This window comes from Carcharhinus amblyrhynchos, chromosome 5 (assembly GCF_965287045.1).
Source record: "Carcharhinus amblyrhynchos chromosome 5, sCarAmb.v2.hapA, whole genome shotgun sequence".
NCBI classification, from domain to species: Eukaryota; Metazoa; Chordata; class Chondrichthyes; order Carcharhiniformes; family Carcharhinidae; genus Carcharhinus; species Carcharhinus amblyrhynchos.
Window position 1 is genome coordinate 77,547,770 of NC_137328.1, and position 22,266 is coordinate 77,570,035.

The 22,266-nt window shown below is 41.5% G+C and overlaps 1 long non-coding RNA gene across 1 annotated transcript in view; it reads right to left on the reverse strand.

Moving 5' to 3' along the window:
* LOC145343463 (uncharacterized) overlaps positions 1-21,681 on the reverse strand; it is a 158,081-nt gene extending 136,400 nt beyond the window's left edge. Inside the window, exon 1 of the long non-coding RNA XR_013886709.1 lies at positions 21,576-21,681. This is a non-coding gene — a long non-coding RNA (uncharacterized LOC145343463). The remainder of the gene's footprint in view (positions 1-21,575) is intronic.
* Between the last annotated feature and the right edge of the window lie 585 nt (positions 21,682-22,266).

Here is a 22,266-nt window from a genome sequence, read left to right on the forward strand (position 1 = left end):
ATGTACCTCCTCTGCATACAGTGGGTGTTAAGGACAATGTAGTCCATCTTTAACAATAGTTTGTTTGGCATTGCAAAAGAGTGAACCATTTCTCCTCCTGTTGATTAATTGGTTATGTGAGCCAAAATACAAAACACATCTGTCCTTTACGAGAAAATTTGTCACTTTTGTGCTTGTGGCTTTCTGTTGACAAAAAGCTTTGTCCAATTAAAATTAAAAAGCGTGGATGTTGGAAATCTGAAATAAAAACAGAAAATGCCTTATGTATGGATAAGGCTAGGCAGCGTCTAGGCAAAGGGAACAGAGTTACTACCCTTGTTACTGCAGTGGAACTATTGGTGCCCAAACCCCCAGTAGAGTTAAAACCTGAATGATAGCTATTAGATTTTAACTCTGAAAGCGTTTAGGGGTTTGGGATGGTGATTGGGGCTAGAATCTGAGAGGCCTTGGGAGAAGAATGGGGGGTGGGGGGGTACACTTTGGCAGTCCTCTCCACCCACCCCACGCAAGAACACGTGCTGGGTTGGCCACTGAGTGTAGGCCTCTCACACCATTGTTTAATCCAGATGATGGTAAGATGAAGCCCTTAACTGAACAATAGTTGTGAGCTATCTGCACCTGATATCACCCCCATTCCTGGTAGAATTGTGGTGGGAGCAGATGCAGATTGGCAGGCATTGGGCAGGCCAACTGCTGGGATAAACATGCCACTCATCTTCAGACCAGCAGGTAGGGAATATTAAATCCAGCCTGTTACCTCTGTGTGCAGAATTTTCCTGTCCTGCTTGCCACAGGAATTGTAGCAACGGGACAGGACCACACAAATGTCCATTGAGCTCTGGTGGGATTTTGTGTGAGATGATGGCATCTGTGATGATTTCACGTGAGATGATGGCAGCTGTGTTGACGATCCGGCATGTCTTGCAGAGATTGCTGTAGCAGGGTTGTGTGGTGTTGTGGTCATTGTTCTCCTGAAGGCTGAGCAGTTTGCCGCAGACTATGGTCTGTTTGAGGTTGTGCGTTGTTTGAAGGCAAGAAGTAGTGTTGTGGGGATGGCCTTGGCAAGATGTTCGTCTTCACTGATGACGTAGAATAGTACCCTTCTTCGTCCAGTATGCCCCCAGAATCCTAAATATGTTAAAGAAGCCATCCTCTACGAACAAGCCCTCCATATACACTGGATCTGCTCAGATGAGGAGGATCGCAACAGATACCTCCAGACGCTGAAAGATGCCCTCGTATGAACAAGATATGGCACTTGACTCATCGCTTGACAGTTCTAATGCACCATAATGAAAAACCACATTGACCTCCTCAGAAGGCAAACATGGGACACGGTGGACAAGTACCCTTTGATATCCAGTACTTCCCTGGAGCAGAGAAGCTATGACATCTTCTCTGGAGCCTTTAACATGCCATCGATAAAGATGAAAATCTTGCCAATCCCATCCCCAAACTCCCACTTCTTGCCTTCAAACAACCACACAATCTCAATCAGACCATTGTCCGCAGCAAACTACCCAGCCTTCAGGAGAACAGTGACCACGACACCACACAACCTTGCCACAGCAATCTCTGCAAGAAGTGCCGGATCATCGACATGGATGCCATCATCTCAAAGAACAAAGAACAATACAGCACAGGAAACAGGCCCTTCGGCCCTCCAAGCCTGCGCTGCTCATTGGTCCAACAAGACCATTCATCTGTATCCCTCCATTCCCAACCTGTTCATGTGACTATCCAGATAAGTCTTAAACGATCCCAGCGTGTCCACCTCCACCACCCTCTTGGCAGTGCGTTCCAGACCCCCACCACCCTCTGCGTAAAATACGTCCCTCTGATATCTGAGTTAAACCTCGCCCCCCTCACCTTGAACCAGTGACCCCTCGTGTTTGACACCTCCGACCTGGGAAAAAAGCTTCCCACTGTTCACCCTATCTATGCCCTTCATTATTTTATACACCTCTATTAGGTCTCCCTTCATTCTCCGTCTTTCCAGGGAGAACAACCCCAGTTTACCCAATCTCTCCTCATGGCTAAGACCCTCCAGACCAGGCAACATCCTGGTGACCCCTTTCTGTACTCTCTCCAAAGCCTCCACGTCCTTCTGGTAGTGTGGTGACCAGAACTGGACACAGTATTCCAAATGTGGCCTAACCAACGTTCTATACAGCTGTAACATCAGACGCCAATTTTTACACTCTATGCCCCATCCTATAAAGGCAAGCATGCCATTTGCCTTCTTCACCACCCTCTCCACATGTGCTGCCACCTTCAAGGATCTGTGGACTTGCACACCCAGGTCCCTCTGTGTGTCTATACTCCTGATGGTTCTACCATTTATTGTATAGCTCCCCTCTACATTAGATCTACCAAAATGCATCACTTCACATTTATCTGGACTAAATTCCATCTGCCATTTCTCTGACCAATTTTCCAGCCTATCTATATCCTACTGTAATCTCTGACAATGTTCATCACTATCTGCAACTCCAGCAATCTTTGTGTTGTCCGCAAACTTACTGATCACACCAGTTACACCTTCTTCCAAATCATTTATATATATCACAAATAGCAGAGGTCCCAGCACAGAGCCCTGCGGAACACCACTAGTCACAGACCTCCAGCCAGAAAAAGACCCTTCTATTGCTACCCTCTGTCTTTTATGGCCAAGCCAGTTCTCCACCCATCTAGCCACCTCTCCTTTTATCCCATGAGATTTAACCTTTTGCACCAATCTGCCATGAGGGACTTTGTCAAACGCTTTACTATAATCCATATAGATGACATCCACTGCCCTTCCCTTGTCAACCATTTTTATCACCTCCTTAAAAAACTCCACCAAATTTGTGAGGCATGACCTCCCTCGTACAAAACCATGCTGTCTATCACTAATGAGATTATTCTGTTCTAAGTGTGCATACATCCTATCTCTAAGAATCCTCTCTAACAATTTCCCTACCATGGACGTCAAGCTCACTGGCCTATAATTACCCAGGTTATCCTTGCTGCCCTTCTTAAATAACGGTACCACATTCGCTATCGTCCAATCCTCTGCGACCTCACCTGTGTCCAATGAAGAGACAAAGATTTCTGTCAGAGGCCCAGCAATTTCATCTCTTGTCTCCCTGGGCAGTCAAGGATAGATGCCATCAGGCCCAGCGGATTTGTCAGTTTTAATGTTCCCTAAAAAACCTAACATTTCCTCTCTTGTAATGAAGATTTTCTCGAACAGGTCAACACTCCCCTCTGAGACACTCCCAATTAACACGTCCCTCTCCTTTGTGAACACTGATATAAAGTATTCATTTAGGATCTCCCCTACTTCTTTGGGCTCGAAGCATAATTCCCCTCCTTTGTTCCTGAGAGGTCCAATTTTTTCCCTGACAACTCTTTTGTTCCTAACGTATGAATAAAATGCCTTAGGATTCTCCTTAATCCTGTCTGCCAAGAACATTTCATGACCCCTTTTTGCCCTTCTAACTCCCTATTTTGAGTTCTTTCCTACTTTCTCTGTATTCCTCCAATAGTCCATCTGTTTTTAGTTGCCCAGACCTAAGGTACGCCTCTCTTTTCTTTTTGATCAGACTCTCAATTTCCCTGGTTACTGACTGCTGTCGAATCCTACCTTTCCTATCCTTCCTTTTTACAGGCACATGCTTGTCCTGTAGCCCCATCAACTGCTTCTTAAAAGACTCCCACTTGCCAGATGTGGATTTACCCTCAAACAGCCTCTCCCAATCAACAGCCACCAATTCCTGCCTAACCCGGCTATAGTTAGCCTTCCCCCACTTCAGCACCCTACCCGTAGGATAACACTCATCCTTTTCCATTACTATCCTAAAGTTTACAGAATTGTGGTCACTATTTGCCACATGTTCCCTTATTGAAACTTTAATGACCTGACCGGGCTCATTCCCCAGTACTGGGTCCAGTATAGCCCCCTCTCTAGTTGGGCTATCTACATATTGTTCCAAAGAACCTTCCTGTACGCATTTTACATATTCCTCCCTGTCCAGAACCCCAGCCCTAAGCACTTTCCAGTCTATACAACGGAAATTAAAGTCTCCCACTACAACAATCCTATTTTTCCTGCACCTATCTAGAATCTCCTTACATATCTGTCCCTCATCTGAGAACACCATCCACCAGATACACGGAAGATACTCTTGCAATTCGGCCAACGTTGTCTACCTGATACACTGCAGGAGAGGATATCCTGAGGCATGGTACACTGGGGAGACCATGCAGACGCTATGACAATGGATGAATGAACACCGCTTGACAATCACCAGGCAGGAGTGTTCTCTTCCTGTTGGCGAGCACTTCAGCGGTCACGGGCATTTGGTCTCTGATCTCTGGGTAAGCGTTCTCCAAGGCAGCCTTCACGACATATGACAGCGCAGAGTCGCTGAGCAGAGACTGATAGCCAAGTTCCGCATATTTGAAGACAGTCTCAGCCAGGATCTTGGGTTCATGTCACACTATCTTTAACTCCCACAACTTGCCTGGGCTTGCAAAATCTCACTAACTGTCCTGGCTAGAGACAATACACATCTGTTTAACCTGTGCTTAACCCTCTCTCCACTCACTTTGTCTGTACCTTTAAGACCTGATTATCTGTAAAGACTCGCATTCCAACCATTATCTTGTAAATTGAGTTTGCGTCTTTATATGCCCTGTTTGTGAACAGAAGTCCCACTCACCTGATGAAGAAGCAGCACTCCAAAAGCTTGTCGCTTGTGCTACCAAATAAAGCTGTTGGACTTTAACCTGGTGTTATGATACTTTTTGCCATTATTAATTGGCAGGTAGCAGACAATATGATGTAAAAAGCTGCCATTGCAACTGGTGGAAATAGACTGATTTTCCCGCCTGTCACTACATTCAGAGCACCAATGGAAAGATCCCGCCCAGTGATTTTAACAGACGAGCACCTTGTGCAATTCAAATGAATTACACAACAAGATGCCACTTTCAAATGGCATCAAATTTCAGTGATGAAAGGAAGGCCAGAAAGTATCAAGGACACACCTGTGGTCACAAGAGCAAATGGGCATACCGAGATGAATTAGGAGCCCAGCATGGCATCTTGTACAGTGAAATAGAGTCTTGATCCCTAAGCAGATGTGATGGGGAATGCTGAAGTGTATGCAAGCAAGTCACCAAGAAATTGAATCAAGTCACAGAAACGCAAGAGAAGTACTCTGCCGGCCAAGTCTGAACAATGAGATTAAAGACCACATTGGCCAGTGCGGCGGGTGTAGCAAGTACCAAGCTAAATAAGCTGGAGAGCCATTGATGTATGACAGTCCAAACAGACCACAGATGGAGCTCAGATTGAACCCTTCACTACAGCAGGAACTGTAGATACAGGTTGGGTGGAGCTAAGAAACAAAGGGACAGGAAGCACTGGTGGGAGCAGTAATAGTTTAGGACAAAGTATATTGAATAAAATTAGAGGTGAATGTAACATGGTGGTGACGCAATAATCATGAGGGATGTTCATCTTCACATAGAATAGGCAAACAAGATTTGCAGTAATAGTGTATCAGATGGGCTGATGCAATGTATACAAGACGTTTTTCAAAACAGTGCGTCAAGGAACTGGCTAAGGAACAGACTATTTTACATCAACGTGAGAGGTTAATTAATAACCTTTGTACTAATGGAGACTTCTGCGGTAGAATGGCCTGAAAATGACAGAATTTTATTGATTTTGAGAGTGATTTTGTTCAGCTGAAGATATTGGGAGCGATTCTCCCAGCCTGCTGTGTTGTTTTGCTTTCGAATGAAGGTTTGCAACCTATTGGCAAGCACAGGGCTGAAGTATCCAGGCCCCTAAAGTCTCCCCCATGACCAGGAGTACATCAGTGCAGCAGGGTCTACAACAGCTCCCCACTTGCAGGAAGCTGGCAACCTGACCCTCTTTGCAATGAAGGGACTCCCCACGATGTCGGGGGTAAGGGGTGGGATGCCCCCGGGCATTGCCAGCTTGGTAATGCTAGCCTGGCCCTCAGCACCATTCAGGGGGCAAGCTGGCAATGCTCAAGGAGCACCCTAATACTGCCCACTGGAATCAGGGTGTGTGGGGGTGGGGGGGAGGGGGGGGTGGGTGCGGGGCGGACATCGGAACTGCCAGGAGTGGGGGAGGGAAGATTGAGGTGGGCTGGGGTGGGAGCAGGGTGGTCAAGCCCGGACACGTCCAGGAGGCCAGTGATCAGAGGATGGGGGAATCAGAGAGACAGTGACACGGGGTCAGCAATCAGGGGGCCAGTCTTGCAAGGCTACCTTGCAAGCATCGAGCTCCATTAAGACAGATCAGCTCACGCACAGTGGCCCATTCAGCGCTATGCTGCTGGTCTCACTAGTGGAAATAGGCCCCACCCACTGATTTTTAATGAGATTCATGCTTGGGCAGTCTGTGATGCACAGAGTGTGGGAGATTCATTTTGAAACTCCTGCTGAAAAAAAACAGCAGGTTTACTCCAGTTTATTTGCGAATTCGACACTTAGAATTTTTTTGGGAAAATCCCAAAGAGAGACCAGAATTCTCCCATCCCACCCACCACTGGAATCCTAGTGGGCGGGGAGGGGGTGAACCACATAAAGGTCCATTGAAGTCAGACGGGAATCTCTGGTTTTCAGACGAGCGTGACCGGCAAATCCCATCCATAGTCTTAAATTTGAACAAAGCAAACTATGTAGGTGTGATGGGTGAGTTGACTAAAGGAGACTGGAAAAAGGTTAACAATATCATGACATATATTTAAAGATTTAATTCATAATTTTCAGCTTTTATGTATTCCATTAAGGAATTATCATAGGAAGACTGGTCCAAGATTAGATCAAAGAACGTATGGTTTAAAGGAAGATACTTATGGATGGTGAGAGTAAACTAGAGTAAACTAACCTCCCTAACTCTCAATATCATAGGGATTAGTGTTGCCCAGATGCCACTGCTATGCCATCTGTTCCTCATCTGGGCAAGTCAGAAATCTTGCATGTTGCATCATCCCAGATGTTACGGGCAGGGTAAGAAATAATTCCTGAAATCCCTGTTTGCTTTACGACTGTATAGAATCATAAAATCCCTACAGTGGTTCAGGAGCCTATTCAGCCCATCGAGTCTCCACTGACTCTTCAACAGAGCATCTTTCCGGGCCCAATCCCCACCCTATCCCTGTAACCCCATCATTTACCCCGCTAATCCCCTTAACCTGCACATCTTGAGAGACTAAGGGGCAATTTAATATGGCCAATTCACCTTACCTACACATCTTTGGTACGCTCAGAGGAAATCCACATAGAAAACTGTTTGGTGTATCCACCATGCCCACACAGACACAGGCAAACACACAAACTCCACACAGACATTCACCCAAGGCTGGAATAGAATCCACGTCACTGGTGCTGTGAGGCAGCAGTGCTAACCAAGGCACCACCACCCCTATCATGTATGTAATCAGATTTTGCTTTTCAAAAGGAGAATGTGTGTGTTTATTAACCACTAAGTGTGCAGACAATTTGAACAATCAGTAGCAAGTTTCTAATGGGTTTAAGTAAAAAGGATTAATTATTCAAGTATTTACACCTAAAATCTAATGCTACTTCATTCACTCACACACACAAGGAAAGTACAGTTAAGTAGAAAAGTGCACTTTTACAAGTTATAAACAAAATTATAAATTGTAATTCATGACTTGTCTTGGAAAGCACATAGTGCAGGCGTGATGCAGAAGATATTTTCACTCCTGAAGTGCAGTTAGGTGAAGTCCAGTCCCAGGGCTATGGCATGGCTGCTTTCCCATGTGGCTTTTCGTAGCTGCCTTCCAAATATGGTGTTGGTCTTAAGTTAATGAGCCCCAGTGGATCATTGTTTGCAGACATTCACCCTGCGGATTTGAGTCATGCCTTGGTTTCAGAACAACTAATTCAAGTCAAGAAACACCTTTTGTATGGTTCCAGGAGATGAGAAGTGACATATTTGGTTTAGAAAGGGCCTTTTCGCCTTTTAAGACAGTGTGGCAGTTTTCAGATGACCCTTGGCAGCAATCTTTTGCTGCAGTTCATTGTCTAATTTATAAAAATGTCAGAAGATTCCAAACACCATTTGAATGCTAACTTTGTACTATTAACTCAAGGGGCATTTCCTAAACTATAAATTTTCAATGTTCTCTTTCTTTTAAGCACTTTGTGGTTGTGAATCTGAAATAGGTTTCTGAATGGTTTTACTGGAGGAAAGGCGGGGGGGATGGTGGTAAGTGTGTTTGAAGAACTACAGTGTTTTTCTCTTGTAAGTAATGATTTTTGATTACTTTATTCCTTCTTGTCCCATTGAGTGGAATCCTCCCTGCTGCTGGATTCGTTGGTGGGCATGGAAGGAGAATATGCCGGGAGACCCAACATGAATTCACAACAAGATCTTCCACTGGCCTGCGCCATGGTAAGTAAGAAAACCCATTGGAAGCTAGCATGAAACTAATTTTCATCCAGTTAATGGGACGCAAATATAGGTCAAACTGGAATCTTCCATCCATGTTCAATTCTCCACAACAATGGCGGGAAACACGATTGGAACAATGTGGTGTGCAGCTGTCGGGGCTCACTTAAACAATGCTTGGAGCTGCCTCTGAAGTTCGGGATGGAGGCCATCTTCAACTCTCTACCCTGGAACACCAGAGCAGTGAGTTAGGGGAGCATCTGCAGATGGAACTTCCAGATTCGTGTCCTGAAGGGGGCTGTCTTCCAGCCTCAGAGTGTCCCAAGAGATTCATCTTCTATGTCAGGATGTCCACTTTCTTCCTTCAATAGTGAATCAATAATGTTGGGCATCTATTCAATATGGCATCTGGATTACAGTGAGTGTGTATAGGATGTGTACTGGAAAGCTGATCTTAGGGTAGCACAGGACATAAAAGTTCAAGATGGAATTGTTCAACCTGGGTGGTCACAAAGTGACAGCCAGTTGCAAGGAAGTGAAACTCAAACCTGGGCCAAAAATAATGGTTTCAGTTTTCACAGTGTTAAAGTAGAAGATATTGTGAAACATCCAAAATTTAATGCTGACCAGACAGTACGATTGCATGTTAGATTGCTTTGAGGTAACCAGTGGAGTGGCAGAGTTAGGTATCATCACTATGAATGCAGAAAATGACCTTATGATATCAGTGAGGATGAGGAAGAGAGGGGTCTAAGGATGAATCTATTGGGAGGCTGCTGAAGTGAGCATACAAGATGGGAAGAAAAGATATTGCTGGAGATCAACATGGTGTGTTCAAATAAAGCCATAGAGACATTGAACCATAGAATCCTTACAGTGAAGAAAGAGGCAATGCAGTCCATTGATTCAGTGCCAACTCTCCAAAAGAGCATCCCACCAAGACCCTCCCCTATCCCTCTAACCCCATGCATTTGCCTTGGCTAATCCACCTATCTTTGGGCACTAAGGGACAACTTACTATGGCCTATTCACCTAAACCGTACATCTTTGAACTGTGGGAAATAACTGGAGCATCCAGAGGAAACCCACAGAGACTCAAACAGAGCATGCAAACTCCACATAGACAGTCACCCATGGCTTGAATCAAAACCGGGTCCCTACTGCTGAGGTAGCAATGCCAGCCACTGTGCCACCATGCCACTCTACATAGAAGAGGAACCAAATAAGGCAAACGTATAAAGAATGGAAGAAGGGAGATGCAGACAATAATCACCTTTGCCAATTAACCTACCCTTTCAAGGAATTCTTTAACAATTCAAAAAATATATAGATAAGTTCAAATTAAAAACCTTGCATGAATATTTCCTGCAATGGTAGTGTCCTTTTAAAATTTGATACCTAACCTGTCAGATTCTTTATATATTAGTAGTTTGAGAAGGCACCTTCTGTTGTTCATGTGAATTATTATTGCACTGCCAGAAAAAATATTTATTATTTTGGTTTGCAAAAATTCTAACACTTGGCATTTGCATATGCCTGACCTTGTTATTATTTCATGCTGGAAACAGCATGACACCGAGTAACGTACATCTCTTGAGCAGTTTCAAACACTTCATAGGCATATTATAGTAATGCTGTTCCTTTTTTTATCACGCTAAATGAAATGAAATGAGAATTTTTTTTCATATATTAACTGTAAATTACGTTTTGCCTGGATAATAAAATTTTATTGTCATGAAACTGTTTTCCACTTCAAATGCATTTGAGAGATTGAAATGTAAATTATTCTAAGCCGCCTCTGACTTATTATAGATGTCTAAATAAATGAGACTTACATGATTGAGAAAATTTATAAAGTACCCACTGGGGGAAAGCAACTATCATATCATCTACTTTTCCTGAATAATATAAAAAACAACTAATATCTGGTGCATAAAAAGAACCAGAAAAAAATGTTGTAAAACTGTTTTATGTAGAACTACTTGATTTGGATGTAATTCCAGTTAAAGTTTTATCATGAAAATTTTAGAGAGGATATCAATTGAAAGTCCAATTGAATTACAGACTTTGCTGTACAAGGAGTCATCACTTTGCTTATATATGTGTGCCTGCATCAAAAGCATTCTGGCTGCTTCCACGCATCTCAACAGTCAAAAAAATTGTACCTGTTGAATGAATGAGCTGCAGAGACCAGGCTGGAACTTGGATCAATACCTAGTTTGTGAAGGATTAGCAGATGAGCCAAGCAATGTTTGAGTAACTGTGTTTGATCTCAGGTAAGGAGGAAAACAATAAAACAGGATTCTGCCTACACTCTTATGGGCCCTCGTTGCTACAAAGTGTATGTGATATGGGGCAAGTGCAAAATGGGGCTCAGCTTCTCTGACCTCTAAAGACCTCCGTTGTCAAATACACTACTGATGCCCACTGTCTTGCCTCTTGCATGAAGAATGGCAATTGAATTAGTTACTGGATACATTGGTCGGCACTCATGGAAACATTCCTAGTGCTATTGGTGCCCAGTAAAAGTTTGTTGTGTGAAGGAAATAACGTTAGTCAATTTTCTTTTAATATTCACTAAATTCTATAAATGTACCTCACAGATATTTATTGTCCAGCACAGGACTTTATATTGTGTTTTGGGGAATCATTTAAGGCATCAATTTTCTAAATTCTCATTAGTTATTTACAATACTCTGATGTGCATTTGGCAAATGAAGTATCTTGCTATAGTTGTCTAGCTTTATGTGTTTTTTCTAAAACCATCTCATGTCTGTTGCTGGAAACATAAATAAGCAGAAGCCTTTACTTTGGTATCTGGTAGCCCACTGAAGATTGTAACTCACTGCTGCTTTGTGATGCTAAGACATCATATCACAGACGGGGAAGGATCAAGGAGTGTTAGAAAATAAAAACGGCAAAATGTGAAGCTAACCTGCTGCTGTTATTATGGTAGTAGTTTGGGTGGAATGTCTATCCTGCCTTTGAAAGACAAGACACTTCATTATAATATTCAAATCATCTAGGAACCCGATTGAAATTAATGACAGTGGCTGTACTGCCCAGATCTGGAAACTCTGACTAAATGGATCTGGCAGCTGTTGGTTACAGAAGCAAATACCTGATAAAACACAGCTTATAACTCAAGAGGGGCTGTAGCGTTTCTCCCAGTTCCTCAAACAAACCTTTTTTTCATCATGGCTTCTTCTTGCTGTCACAACCAGCCAACTGCTCTCCTCCAGAACTTACAATTCCAAACTGTCTTCCAGAAATCTACTGACTGCCACTGCCACCACAATCCTGCAAAGCTAAGCCTTGCTGGAATTGACCAACTCCCCTTTCCTGAAGCCCTGAGATCCTGAGGCACCATTCCCCATGACTGACTAATCCCCCTTTCCCCAAGCCTGCAGTCCCAAGCCCCTTACTCCACCATTGACTGACTCCACTCTCCACCCCCTCCCCAAGCCAACCTTGCAATCAACAAACGTCTAGCCATAAGCCTGCAAATCCAAGCCTACCTCCTGACCATAATTGAATTTGTTGTCACCCCCATGAATTTGTTAGAACGATGATTTGGATTGCATCTCCCCCGCATTCCATCCTGCAATCCTTCCCATTTGTCAGGGACCATCTGTAAGTAGTGCTACTGCCTGCTAGCTGCCCAGTCTGTCAATATAGATGCCAGTAAGGAAACAGAATACTAAACTAACAATGAGGTCCTGCTGTTGAATTCATTTATCAACTTTTGCACGATGGGAGCCCATGAGAATAGTCCCAGCAACAAGGTTAATGCTATGGAAAAGAATTCTGGCCAAAGTATTGTTAGAATAACCCATTGAACAGAAGGCTGAAAGTTTTCTTATACAGCCTGGGGTAGCACTGTTAGGCCTGGTGGGCCACGGGCAGTCAGATGGAGGGCTTAAAATTGACTTTACTGTTTGTTAAACTATTTTTATGCCTATAAAAGTTCTGTTTCTGGCTTCACTTCAAATACCTAGTTGGATTCTTTGGCTTATTCAAATTGTCAAAATACTAAAATGTTTGACTATCTTATTGTACAAACCCCAACATTCATCCGTATCCCAATGGGTATGGGTGTGTTAAGCATTCAGAGGATAACATGCCTGATAGTAATTTCCAGGCAATAATGTTTAGTTCCCCTGGCTGGCTTTTAATAGTAAATTTGCCATTGACTCTCAATCATCAGGGACCAAATAAAAATTCTATTGAATGATGGCCAGGTTTAATTGAAGAGGACAAGAAAATCAGATAGACAACTTATTTAAAATGGAAGTAAATAAAAAGTAAAGTGCATGGGTGGAGGTCAGAAATAGGATGACATTGGGTCAGATTTTTCAAATGACAGGTTTCCCAGTTTTCCACTTTGAAGAGACAGTCAAACTGTTGGAAGTTTCAAGGAAGTTTCGTGGAAGATTCATAGAAGTAGGATAAAGACTAAATAAAGGGGGAAAATAGTCAAATAGGAGAAAACATTTTAATGGGGCTAAATCAATGGACTAGCAGGGTAGTCCTGTTTATAAACCTTGGGAAGCAGGTAGAAGTAAGTTGCTCAGAGTTGATGGATTATGCAGCTGGAAACCATGGAGGGAAGACCATCAGAGGGGAATTATCTCTTCCTTTCCTTTTCCTTTCTCTCATCACCATGTGGAGATGCCAGCGCTGGACTGGAGTAAACACAGTAAGAAGTCTCACAACACCAGAAGCGCTGCTCCTTTGTCAGGTGAGTGGGGAGTTCTGATCACAAACAGGGCATATAAAGGCACACACAGTATGTGCCCTGTTTATGATCAGAACTCCCCACTCACCTGACGAAGGGGCAGCGCCCCGAAAGCTAGTGGCGTTTGCTACCAAATGAACCTGTTGGACTTTTACCTGGTGTTATGTGACTTCTCACTGTGTTCTCCCTGTCACGTCAACCTTTCTCTCTCTCTCAATCTCTGTCCCTTGCTCTCTCTGCCTTGTTCGCTCGCTCAGATTTTATCTCTCTCTCTATCTCTATCTCTCCATGCCCCGTCTAAGATTAGAACAAGGGTTACTAAGCCCTCACTACATTGTAATTGGTACAGGTGCCTTCTCCTTGACACTGTCCTCCTAATTTGATTCAAGATCACAGTATGGTCTTTCAGTAACAATGCAAAATATGTTCCCTCACATCGTTAACATTTTAAATTGTAAATGTGCTTATTATTTTAAACCTCATTCAAAATGACAATTATTCCTAAACTGGATGTGCATCAACACCTGGTTTAAAATTATTTCAAAGACAGATTTTCAGCCAATGAGGGGACAATTGACAAATACATGGCTAATTCTATTATTGGATTGAGAAGATTAAAATGCCAATCTGCTCCAAAAAATGTTTCAAAGTGCCTTTGTAGATAACTGATCAGTGTCCTAGAGGATCAGATGCACCTAATCAAGTTATTTTGTAGATCATACGCCAGTTTGTTTTATTCTTTTATTTGTTGCTTCAACAGATGCAAGTTAATCTGTATCTTGAAACCTTCTGAATTCCAAACATTGATCACTCAACATTGCTTAACATAGTTAACTCACTTATGTTCAGATAATTTCTCCATTATACTGATAAAAAGTGGCCCCATTGCTTTGTAAATTATCATGCAAAGCATTTATTATTCAAAACAGCAGCTAAATTGTAACATCACCTGGACAAGCAACAGTTTATTCAATCAGTGAGAATAGATTAAGTAATTGTGTCCAAAAATATATAGCTTCCTATTGAGTCAACCTAGGATGAAGTCACTAAGTCAAAAAATAGGTTCAACTCTCACTCCAGTGATTTAAAACAAAACCTAGTCTGACACTCCAATGAAGCTTTGATGGGGTGTCATATGTTCAAGGCGTGGTAATATGGCTTGAAGGGATTGCAGCATAACATCACTGGAAAGGGAGCGATTCACTTTTGAGCAGAGAACACACACACACACACACACACACACACACACACACACACACACACACACACACACACACACACACCTCTGAAATCTTCAAACTTTCTATCCATGAATGTCTGTTCCCATGTGTCTATTTTTTAAAATTCATTCTTCATTCATAGAACATGGTGTTGCTGGCTGGGCCAGTGTTTATTACTCATCCTTAAGGACAATTAAGAATCAACCACATTGCTGTGAATCTGGAGTCATGTGTGGGTCAGACCAGGTGAGGACAGCAAATTTCCTTCCCTAAAAGACTTTACTGAACAAGATTGGTATTTATATTCTCAATAAATGAACACACAATCCCTTGTGAGCAATTGTTGTCTTCATTATAAAGCCACAACAATAGCAGCCGTTTTTCTGATGAGATGTTCAACCAAGGTCTTATTGTTATTTTCAGGCAGCTGTAAAAGATGGAATGGAAGTATTCAAAGAAGTGCAGGAACATTTTCCTGGTTTTCTCACCAATATCCCTGAACGAGTATCACCAAAAAACATGATTTGGTTCAATATTTAACAGCTGCTTGTGAAACCTGGCTGTGTACAAATTTGCTGCTGTAATTCTTACATTACACCAGTGACTACCCTTGACATATTTTTCATTGGTTGTAAAATGATTTAAGATTTCTTGCAAGTATGGAAGGTGCTTTGTAAAGAAAAGTACTTTTTGTGTAATTTAAGATAAATGTAAAGCTATAAGGAATTATTTAACTTGCAGGGCATGGAATGGACAGGTTTGATTTGGTTGTGTTTTTTACACTCTGCCTTATTTAGCTTCCCAGTGAATTTTATAGAAAATAAAATCAGATAGGGTATACATTGGACATCTAACACAAACCCATTATGTTCCCAACTGGCACATTATGTTAAAACTACTAGAAAAGTTCTGCTACAATTTGATTGATTTTGTGCTATATTAAGCGATTCCCTACAGCTTCCAACTAACATTATGTAAAACATTTCTGACTGAATTTATCACCTTGCTTGTTTTGAGTAGATGGAATAAACATGCTGGTCCTAAATTGAAAAGATTATACAATATCAGTGAGTTAGATCTTGTCTCTAGAGTTGCGTAAAATGGCTTATTGATAATCAGCCACCAGCTTTATATCTGTCTACATTTTTGCAAATTGTAAAACCAGCTATTGATTTGCTATTGGCTGTTTGACACCATGCCACAAAGCCAAAGGGGGGAATCTTGCCACCTGAATTTTTAAGCAGGGACCAGAACCATTTGTGTATCCCAATCCTCAATGTCCCTGGACTCTGCCTACCTGCATGATCTTCCCAGAGGTGACCAATTAACAAGCTGAATTTGGGAGCCCTATCCAAAAAAGGGCAATGAGTGGGTTCTGCAACCAGGAAGGCCAATGGGAGTGCCCGAGATTCTGGGCAGCTGGCAGCCCAAGTAGCAGAGGTAGGAACTGCCACCCCTAAGGCATCTTAAGAGGGAGGTACACTCTGAACATTTTCAACTTTCAGGCTATCAATGTGGAGAGGAAGCCATCCAACAAAGTGATCTATCGCTGGAGCTTTAGCCCAGTGGCACACACTGGGTGGAAATTAAAGGAAGCCTTGCCAGCTCCGTTAATCTGCTGGAAGCCTGTTTCCAGGAACCTACTGGGCTTCAGCCTGAATGGGGAACCTACTTGCTGTTGGTAAGATCCTAACTTGCCTCAAGGCGGGAACCAAATTGTTGATGTTTAGCTATCTGCTGCTTTTTTCCTGCCCTGTCACCTCCATTGCCCATCTCCACACGCTGATAAGATTCCCCCAAACAACACCCCACTATATCTAGCATTACACAAGCACTATGGAAGAAACTCTCTACAGGAACAGGTACACAATAAACAACTAACCTGTCCAGAACCTTTTTTTTTCTAAGCTATTAGATAGCTGATAGGTTGCAAGATTCCTGAAATGTCCATAGTAAATCAGGTAAAATTCTGCTTCCAGAGCAACTCTCAATACATTGTATTTGATTCAAGCACATGTTTAGAGACCCTGAATGTTCCATTGTTTGAAAATAATAAAGATGAAATGCCATATGAGAACATAGAAAAGAATCAAGGGATACAAAACTGAAGGCCTCTGAATTAATTGTGGACAAACACTAAACTACGTGATACAAAATCCATTTATTTTGCTACTTTAAAAGTCTTAGACCTTCTATGAGAATTGATGTAAAACTGTTTTGCCAAGTGGGAATGGAGAAAGTAGAGTCAGGCAATTGTTGTACCACCCCATCACCTTCAATTAAAAAGGAAAATAAGACCAACTATATATTGGACAGTTGATCCACTGTTTTACATTTCCCACCCAGCAGGAACAGTTAAAATCTAACCCTGTTTTAGATGGGGTAATGCTTCTGCTAAAATAATAAGCAGCTGAGTTCCGGATGAATACACTACTTCATATTTTTGCATTATTCAGTATAATTGCAAAGTTGAAGAATTCAGTGGTTTTCTTTGTGTTTTGCTTCTTATTTTCAAGACCACGTTGTTTTCCATGCATTATTTTCCTTCTAAATACTATTCCCGAAGATCCTTGACAAAAAATACAGTATTTTGTACAGCCATTAGGACGAATATTTGTCTCACAATATGGGCAATACTGACCCCCTGAACATTGCCCATCTCTATTTGCCCTGATAGATGGCAATGACCTTGGGTCTTCACCATGCACGGTTGCAGGCCTTGTGGTGATGGTGTTTCAATGATGGTGTTGAGGAGAGAATTGTAGAATTTTGATTAAATGTCAAAGAAGGAAAGGTAATATATTTCCAAGCCAAGCAGTGGCTCGTTTGCTCGAAGCATGCCCTATACTTTACTGAACTTGATCACCCAATGCATAGGAATGAAGGAAAAAGGACTTTCTCTACTGTATGGTTACTGACTGTCATGACATATACTTCAGCTACTAATGGTCGATAGCCCCTCAAGGACTACAAGTTTTGTGTGCACGAACTTTCCATAGATTGTAACAGTTATACCAGTACTCACTGTGAAAATGAAGGGAATTAAGAGGGCAATAGCAAAGTATAAAGGAGTTTATTCAGAAAAAGATCATTGTATAGATTCATCAAAATTCAGCACTGAAATGAAAGCAAAGTACTGCAGGTGTTGGAGATTAAAACAGAATTAATTACTGAATTAGAACAGAAAGTGCTGGAAAAACTCAGCATGTTTGGCAGCACCCATGAAGGGAAAAAGAGCTATCGTTTTGAATCAAATATGACTCTGCATCAAAATTCAACACTCTGTTTCCAGTTTTGTTGAGAAGTATTGAATCCACAGAAAATTCTTTGAGGCAAACTAAATTACCAAAAAAGAGACATTTTTATTTATGTTTCTTTGCTCAATGGATTATAGATATTAATAGAGTTTGCGTAGTGAGTCAAGAATACATTGGGTTTTTGTACATATGTTGCCATTCCTTCAGTGTTGTTGTGGTTAAAACCCTGGAAACCCCTATTTAAGAACATTTTAGTATCCTTCACTGCAGAACTTGTACCTGCCCAAGAACAAAGCATACCGTGGGCATCTCGGGGCAACTAGTAATGGATAATATATGCCAGCTTTGCCATCAATGCCCAAATCACCAGTATGATTTTTTTTTAATTGTGCCTCAGCAATGCTAAACATAGGTACCTCTCTGTATCCAACTTTGTCTTGGCAATTGGTAGATACATTTTGAATCCCCTGGAACATGAATCATTTCAAATTCCCAGCCCTGCCATTTGCAAAACATTGAATGTCTCTTTAATTGCCTTGCCAAGCTGCAGTCGGGCTCTGGGTGTGTTTGAATAAAAGGAATGTCGGTTAAATGTAACGTAGGAAAAAACACACAGAACACACAAAGGTTCTAGCTCAGTGGTCCCTTGTTCAACTCACACCGGACTTATAGGTACACCCATGAAAAAAGCGTAACCTAACGAAACAAACACCTTACAGTGAAAAACCATTGCTCAACACTCTAAGTCATTGAGAGCTTAACTCCTAGTCTCCAATCAGTAGAGTTTGTTATGAATGGGAGCAGGAATGCCTTCTATTCAGCAGGGCTGAAGGATAATGATCCTGGACCTTTCTCTTTTATCTCTTATCCACAACTCCTCACGAAATAAGTTTGGGTTTAAAATTAGACTTGAAGCACAGCAGAGAAAAGAAAAATTGGGAGCCTGCGTGATTGTGGCACTTCTGTTACTGGAACCCCTCAAACCAGAGTACCTTGCCATCTGGATCACAACTGGAATCTCTGACATCTTGGGGTTTCTCAGACTCAGGGGAATTACACACTGTCCAGGCTGTCCTCCTTGGTTCTTAGCAGCTGGTTGCCTGCTCAAGTTCTCCTCAGTAGTTCTCCAGGCACTTGGACCATGCTTCCCTTCTACCCCCTATTGTCCTGCATTAGTAAAAAAATTCAACTATTGCATGTGAGATGGACAAAAGGATTGTATGGTGTTATGAAGGATGAATTATTGTGTGGATTTAACCTAAAGCCTGCACCAAAACCACCCATCCCCCCACCTCCCCCCATGTAAGCAGTAAACCTATCAGCAATTAATCAACTATTCTAAAAACACTCTCATAAACATATCAGTGCAGAAGCTAACTGAAGACAATCGATGCTGCTACAAATCATTACATCAAACTTTACAGAATCGAAAGAGGCCATTCAGCTCAACTGAACCATGCCAGTGTTCATGCTGTATGTGAAACTCCACTTCATCTCATCTAATCAACATTCATTCTATTGATTCCCTCCTCATGTGTATATTTGGCTTTATTTCCTTTAAATGCATCTCTATTCTTGATTCCTGCCACACCGTTTGAGAGCATGCTCCCCATTCAATTTGCTCTCTGAGTAAAGAAGTCTTTCATGTTTTGTTGTTATAAAGATATATTACCGAATCACTCATAAAGAATTGGCTAAAGACTTTGTGGGCTCATTTATTAAGGCTAAGTACATGAGAATAGTTATCCATAGATATAAAGTTTGACGATATCAGAGCTGTATGTGTGTGTTCTGCTCAAAGCAAAAATGAAATCAAACATTCAATTCATATCCAGTATCCTACAACAGGCATGTGGTAACCAGCCAAGGTAACAATGATTTGTTCAGAACCAAGGTCCTCTGAAGTTTTTGCACCCAAAGGCACAACAGTGAGACATGACCAAGGGCAAATCAGATCCATTCCAGCTTCCCAAACATTGAGGCATATGTGTGTCTAGGTGTGTCTGAGTGAGGTGTGTAGGTGTGTCTGGGTGTAATATGTCTTGGTGTGTCTCTAGGTGTATGTGTGTCTGGGTGTAGGATTGTCTGGGTGTAGGTTTGTCTGGGTGTAGGTGTGTCTGGGTGTATGTGTGTCTGGGTGTAAGTGTGCCTGGGTGTAGCTGCCTGGGTGTAGGTGTGCCTGGATGTAGGTATGTCTGGGTGAAGGTGTGCCTGGGTGAAGTGTGCTGTTTTCTAATGAAATAGGTCTGTGTATGAAATTTGTATTCCTCTATTGTTTAATTTATGCACAGATCCATTTGACTCCCACATTGTTACTCTGAGAAATTGCAGTCAGATAACAGTGTGTGCAAAAGCTCAACCAATATCAATTATTTGGAGAATAATTTCGTATTTTACCATAGTTGTGTCTTTGTGGCCTCTGTAGAGTTGTTATGAATATAAGCATCTTTAGCAAGTGTTACTGTTTATAAGAGGCTGTATTAATACATTCTGAAGAATGCAGATCAAGCACTTCAGGAAGATTTTTATGAATATGTGACAGACTTGGAGACAAGATGTCTCATTGTTGATTAAATATTGCCCGTATGATATCACAGTCATCTTGCTGACTACACAAAAGGATGTTGCACCATTACTTTGTGTGACCCCTACAATATAAATAGCTTTTGGGAAGAATGTAGTTAGATAAAGCGGGAAATGGCCACCAAAATTTTTAAATTAATGGATTCTTCAGGCAATTTATCATGTCTTCCTGTGTGATATATAGGTCATGCATTGACAAATTAACATTTTGTGAAGACTTATTGTTGGTTTTTTTTGTGAACATAGCCGCTGAAGATAGTTTCACTATCAACGGCCAAAGTCCAAAGCCCATTTTAATAAATTGTGCTGACCTTACCTTGGCATTCAGTAACATACTTAGTCTCTTTTTAAACTTCCTGTAGAAAATCAGGGAGTTTACTGTGTTTGCCCTAATAATTCACTTACAAAGGTTGAACCTTACTGAATGGAAACTTATCATGGACTAACTGACATTAATCAATATTCATTTACTGGAAAGCTGAAATCAATTGTAATTATTACTTTGTAATCCTTTTTTAGAAATAAGTTTTAAAAATTCCTTGGTTCTCAGTTTCCTGATATGTTGTAGTTTTGTGTTGCTTTGTGACTGATTCTCATATTCCTAATGATTTGATTGTTGCAGTTATACAAAAAGGATCTGAGGAAAGGATCAGTAGAGCACGTACCTCCGCCACACTGTGTTAATTCACTGTTATTACATTTATGCAGCTCTTTCTTGAGCCTTTTCATGCCTGTTAATGTCCTAAAGCTGCAAAGCTCAAAAAATTATTACGGACTTCCATCTCACTGAGCGGCTTTAGCCACCCACATCCAATAGCCTGCTGTAAAAACTCTGCTCATATTTTGACTGCCAATGATAAATTCCACCACAGCAGCTGAGACAACCCATAACATTTCAAAACAATCAGCAGCATTCTAAACAACACAACCCATAATAGTCAAAAAAAATTTGCTCTTTCCCAATCTTGACAAATCCTTTAAAAAAAATTCTCAAGTCCTCACCCAGATCAGCATCTTCGCTAAAAACTAATCAGTTCTTCTTTGACCCATACCCTATCCGTTTTGCAAATTTCATTGAAATTTGTCTGTTAGTTTTTGAATTATAACTTTAATGGACAAACGGAGAAAGAGTAACAAACAGGGGCAAAAACATAACCTCCACCTACCTTCAGTAGCAGAGGTAAAGATGACACAATAGCTACAGCCACACAACATCTGCAGCATGCTTTTATCAATGAGGAGGAAGTGAATTGTTTCTCCAGTGACAAGAACATTAAAACACTTCATCTTCTGCAAAAACATATATAAAAAGTAAATTGATTGGGTTTTCTTACCATAATTTAAGAAGGCAGTTCACCCGTCATTCCTATGCTGATTCTGACGCCAACTTGAGCTATCTGTTCCAATCCCATTTTCCTGCTCTTTTCAAGTAACCTTCAATATTTTAATCAATTGTGAACCTTGTTTGCAAACGCCATTTATTGTAATGCATTCCATAGTTAATAAATTACCCGAAAGACCCCCCCCATAGTTAATAAAGTCTTCGAATCTCCTCCCTTTAAGCTTCCTTCATTTGTTTTGCCAATCAAATTGTCTTCTATTTCCAATTTTATTTGATAATTTTGAACATATTTATTAGATTAAGCTTCAATGCTCCAGTGAATACAATGCCAGGTTTTGAAATTTCTCCTCATAACAATGAGATTAATTCTTACTTTGAGCTGTGAGTAAACAATTAGCTGTAACAATGGGAGTGGATTGATTGCCCAGTCTGCACTGTTTCCTTTGGGCAGGCAGTGTAACTGGCTGCTGATCTGTTACCTCCAGCTCCTATCAAAAATAAAAATTATCCCTAATATAATCCTGTCCTTCTCAAGTCCTAGTGAATTTGCATTGCACTTTTCCATGGCTCTATTTTTCATGGTTGAAACTATATGCAATACTCTAACCATGGTGTAACCCATGTCTCGTAATCTTTTCTATCACAGCTTGAGGTGTGAAGGCCAGTTTGAAATGATTGATAAT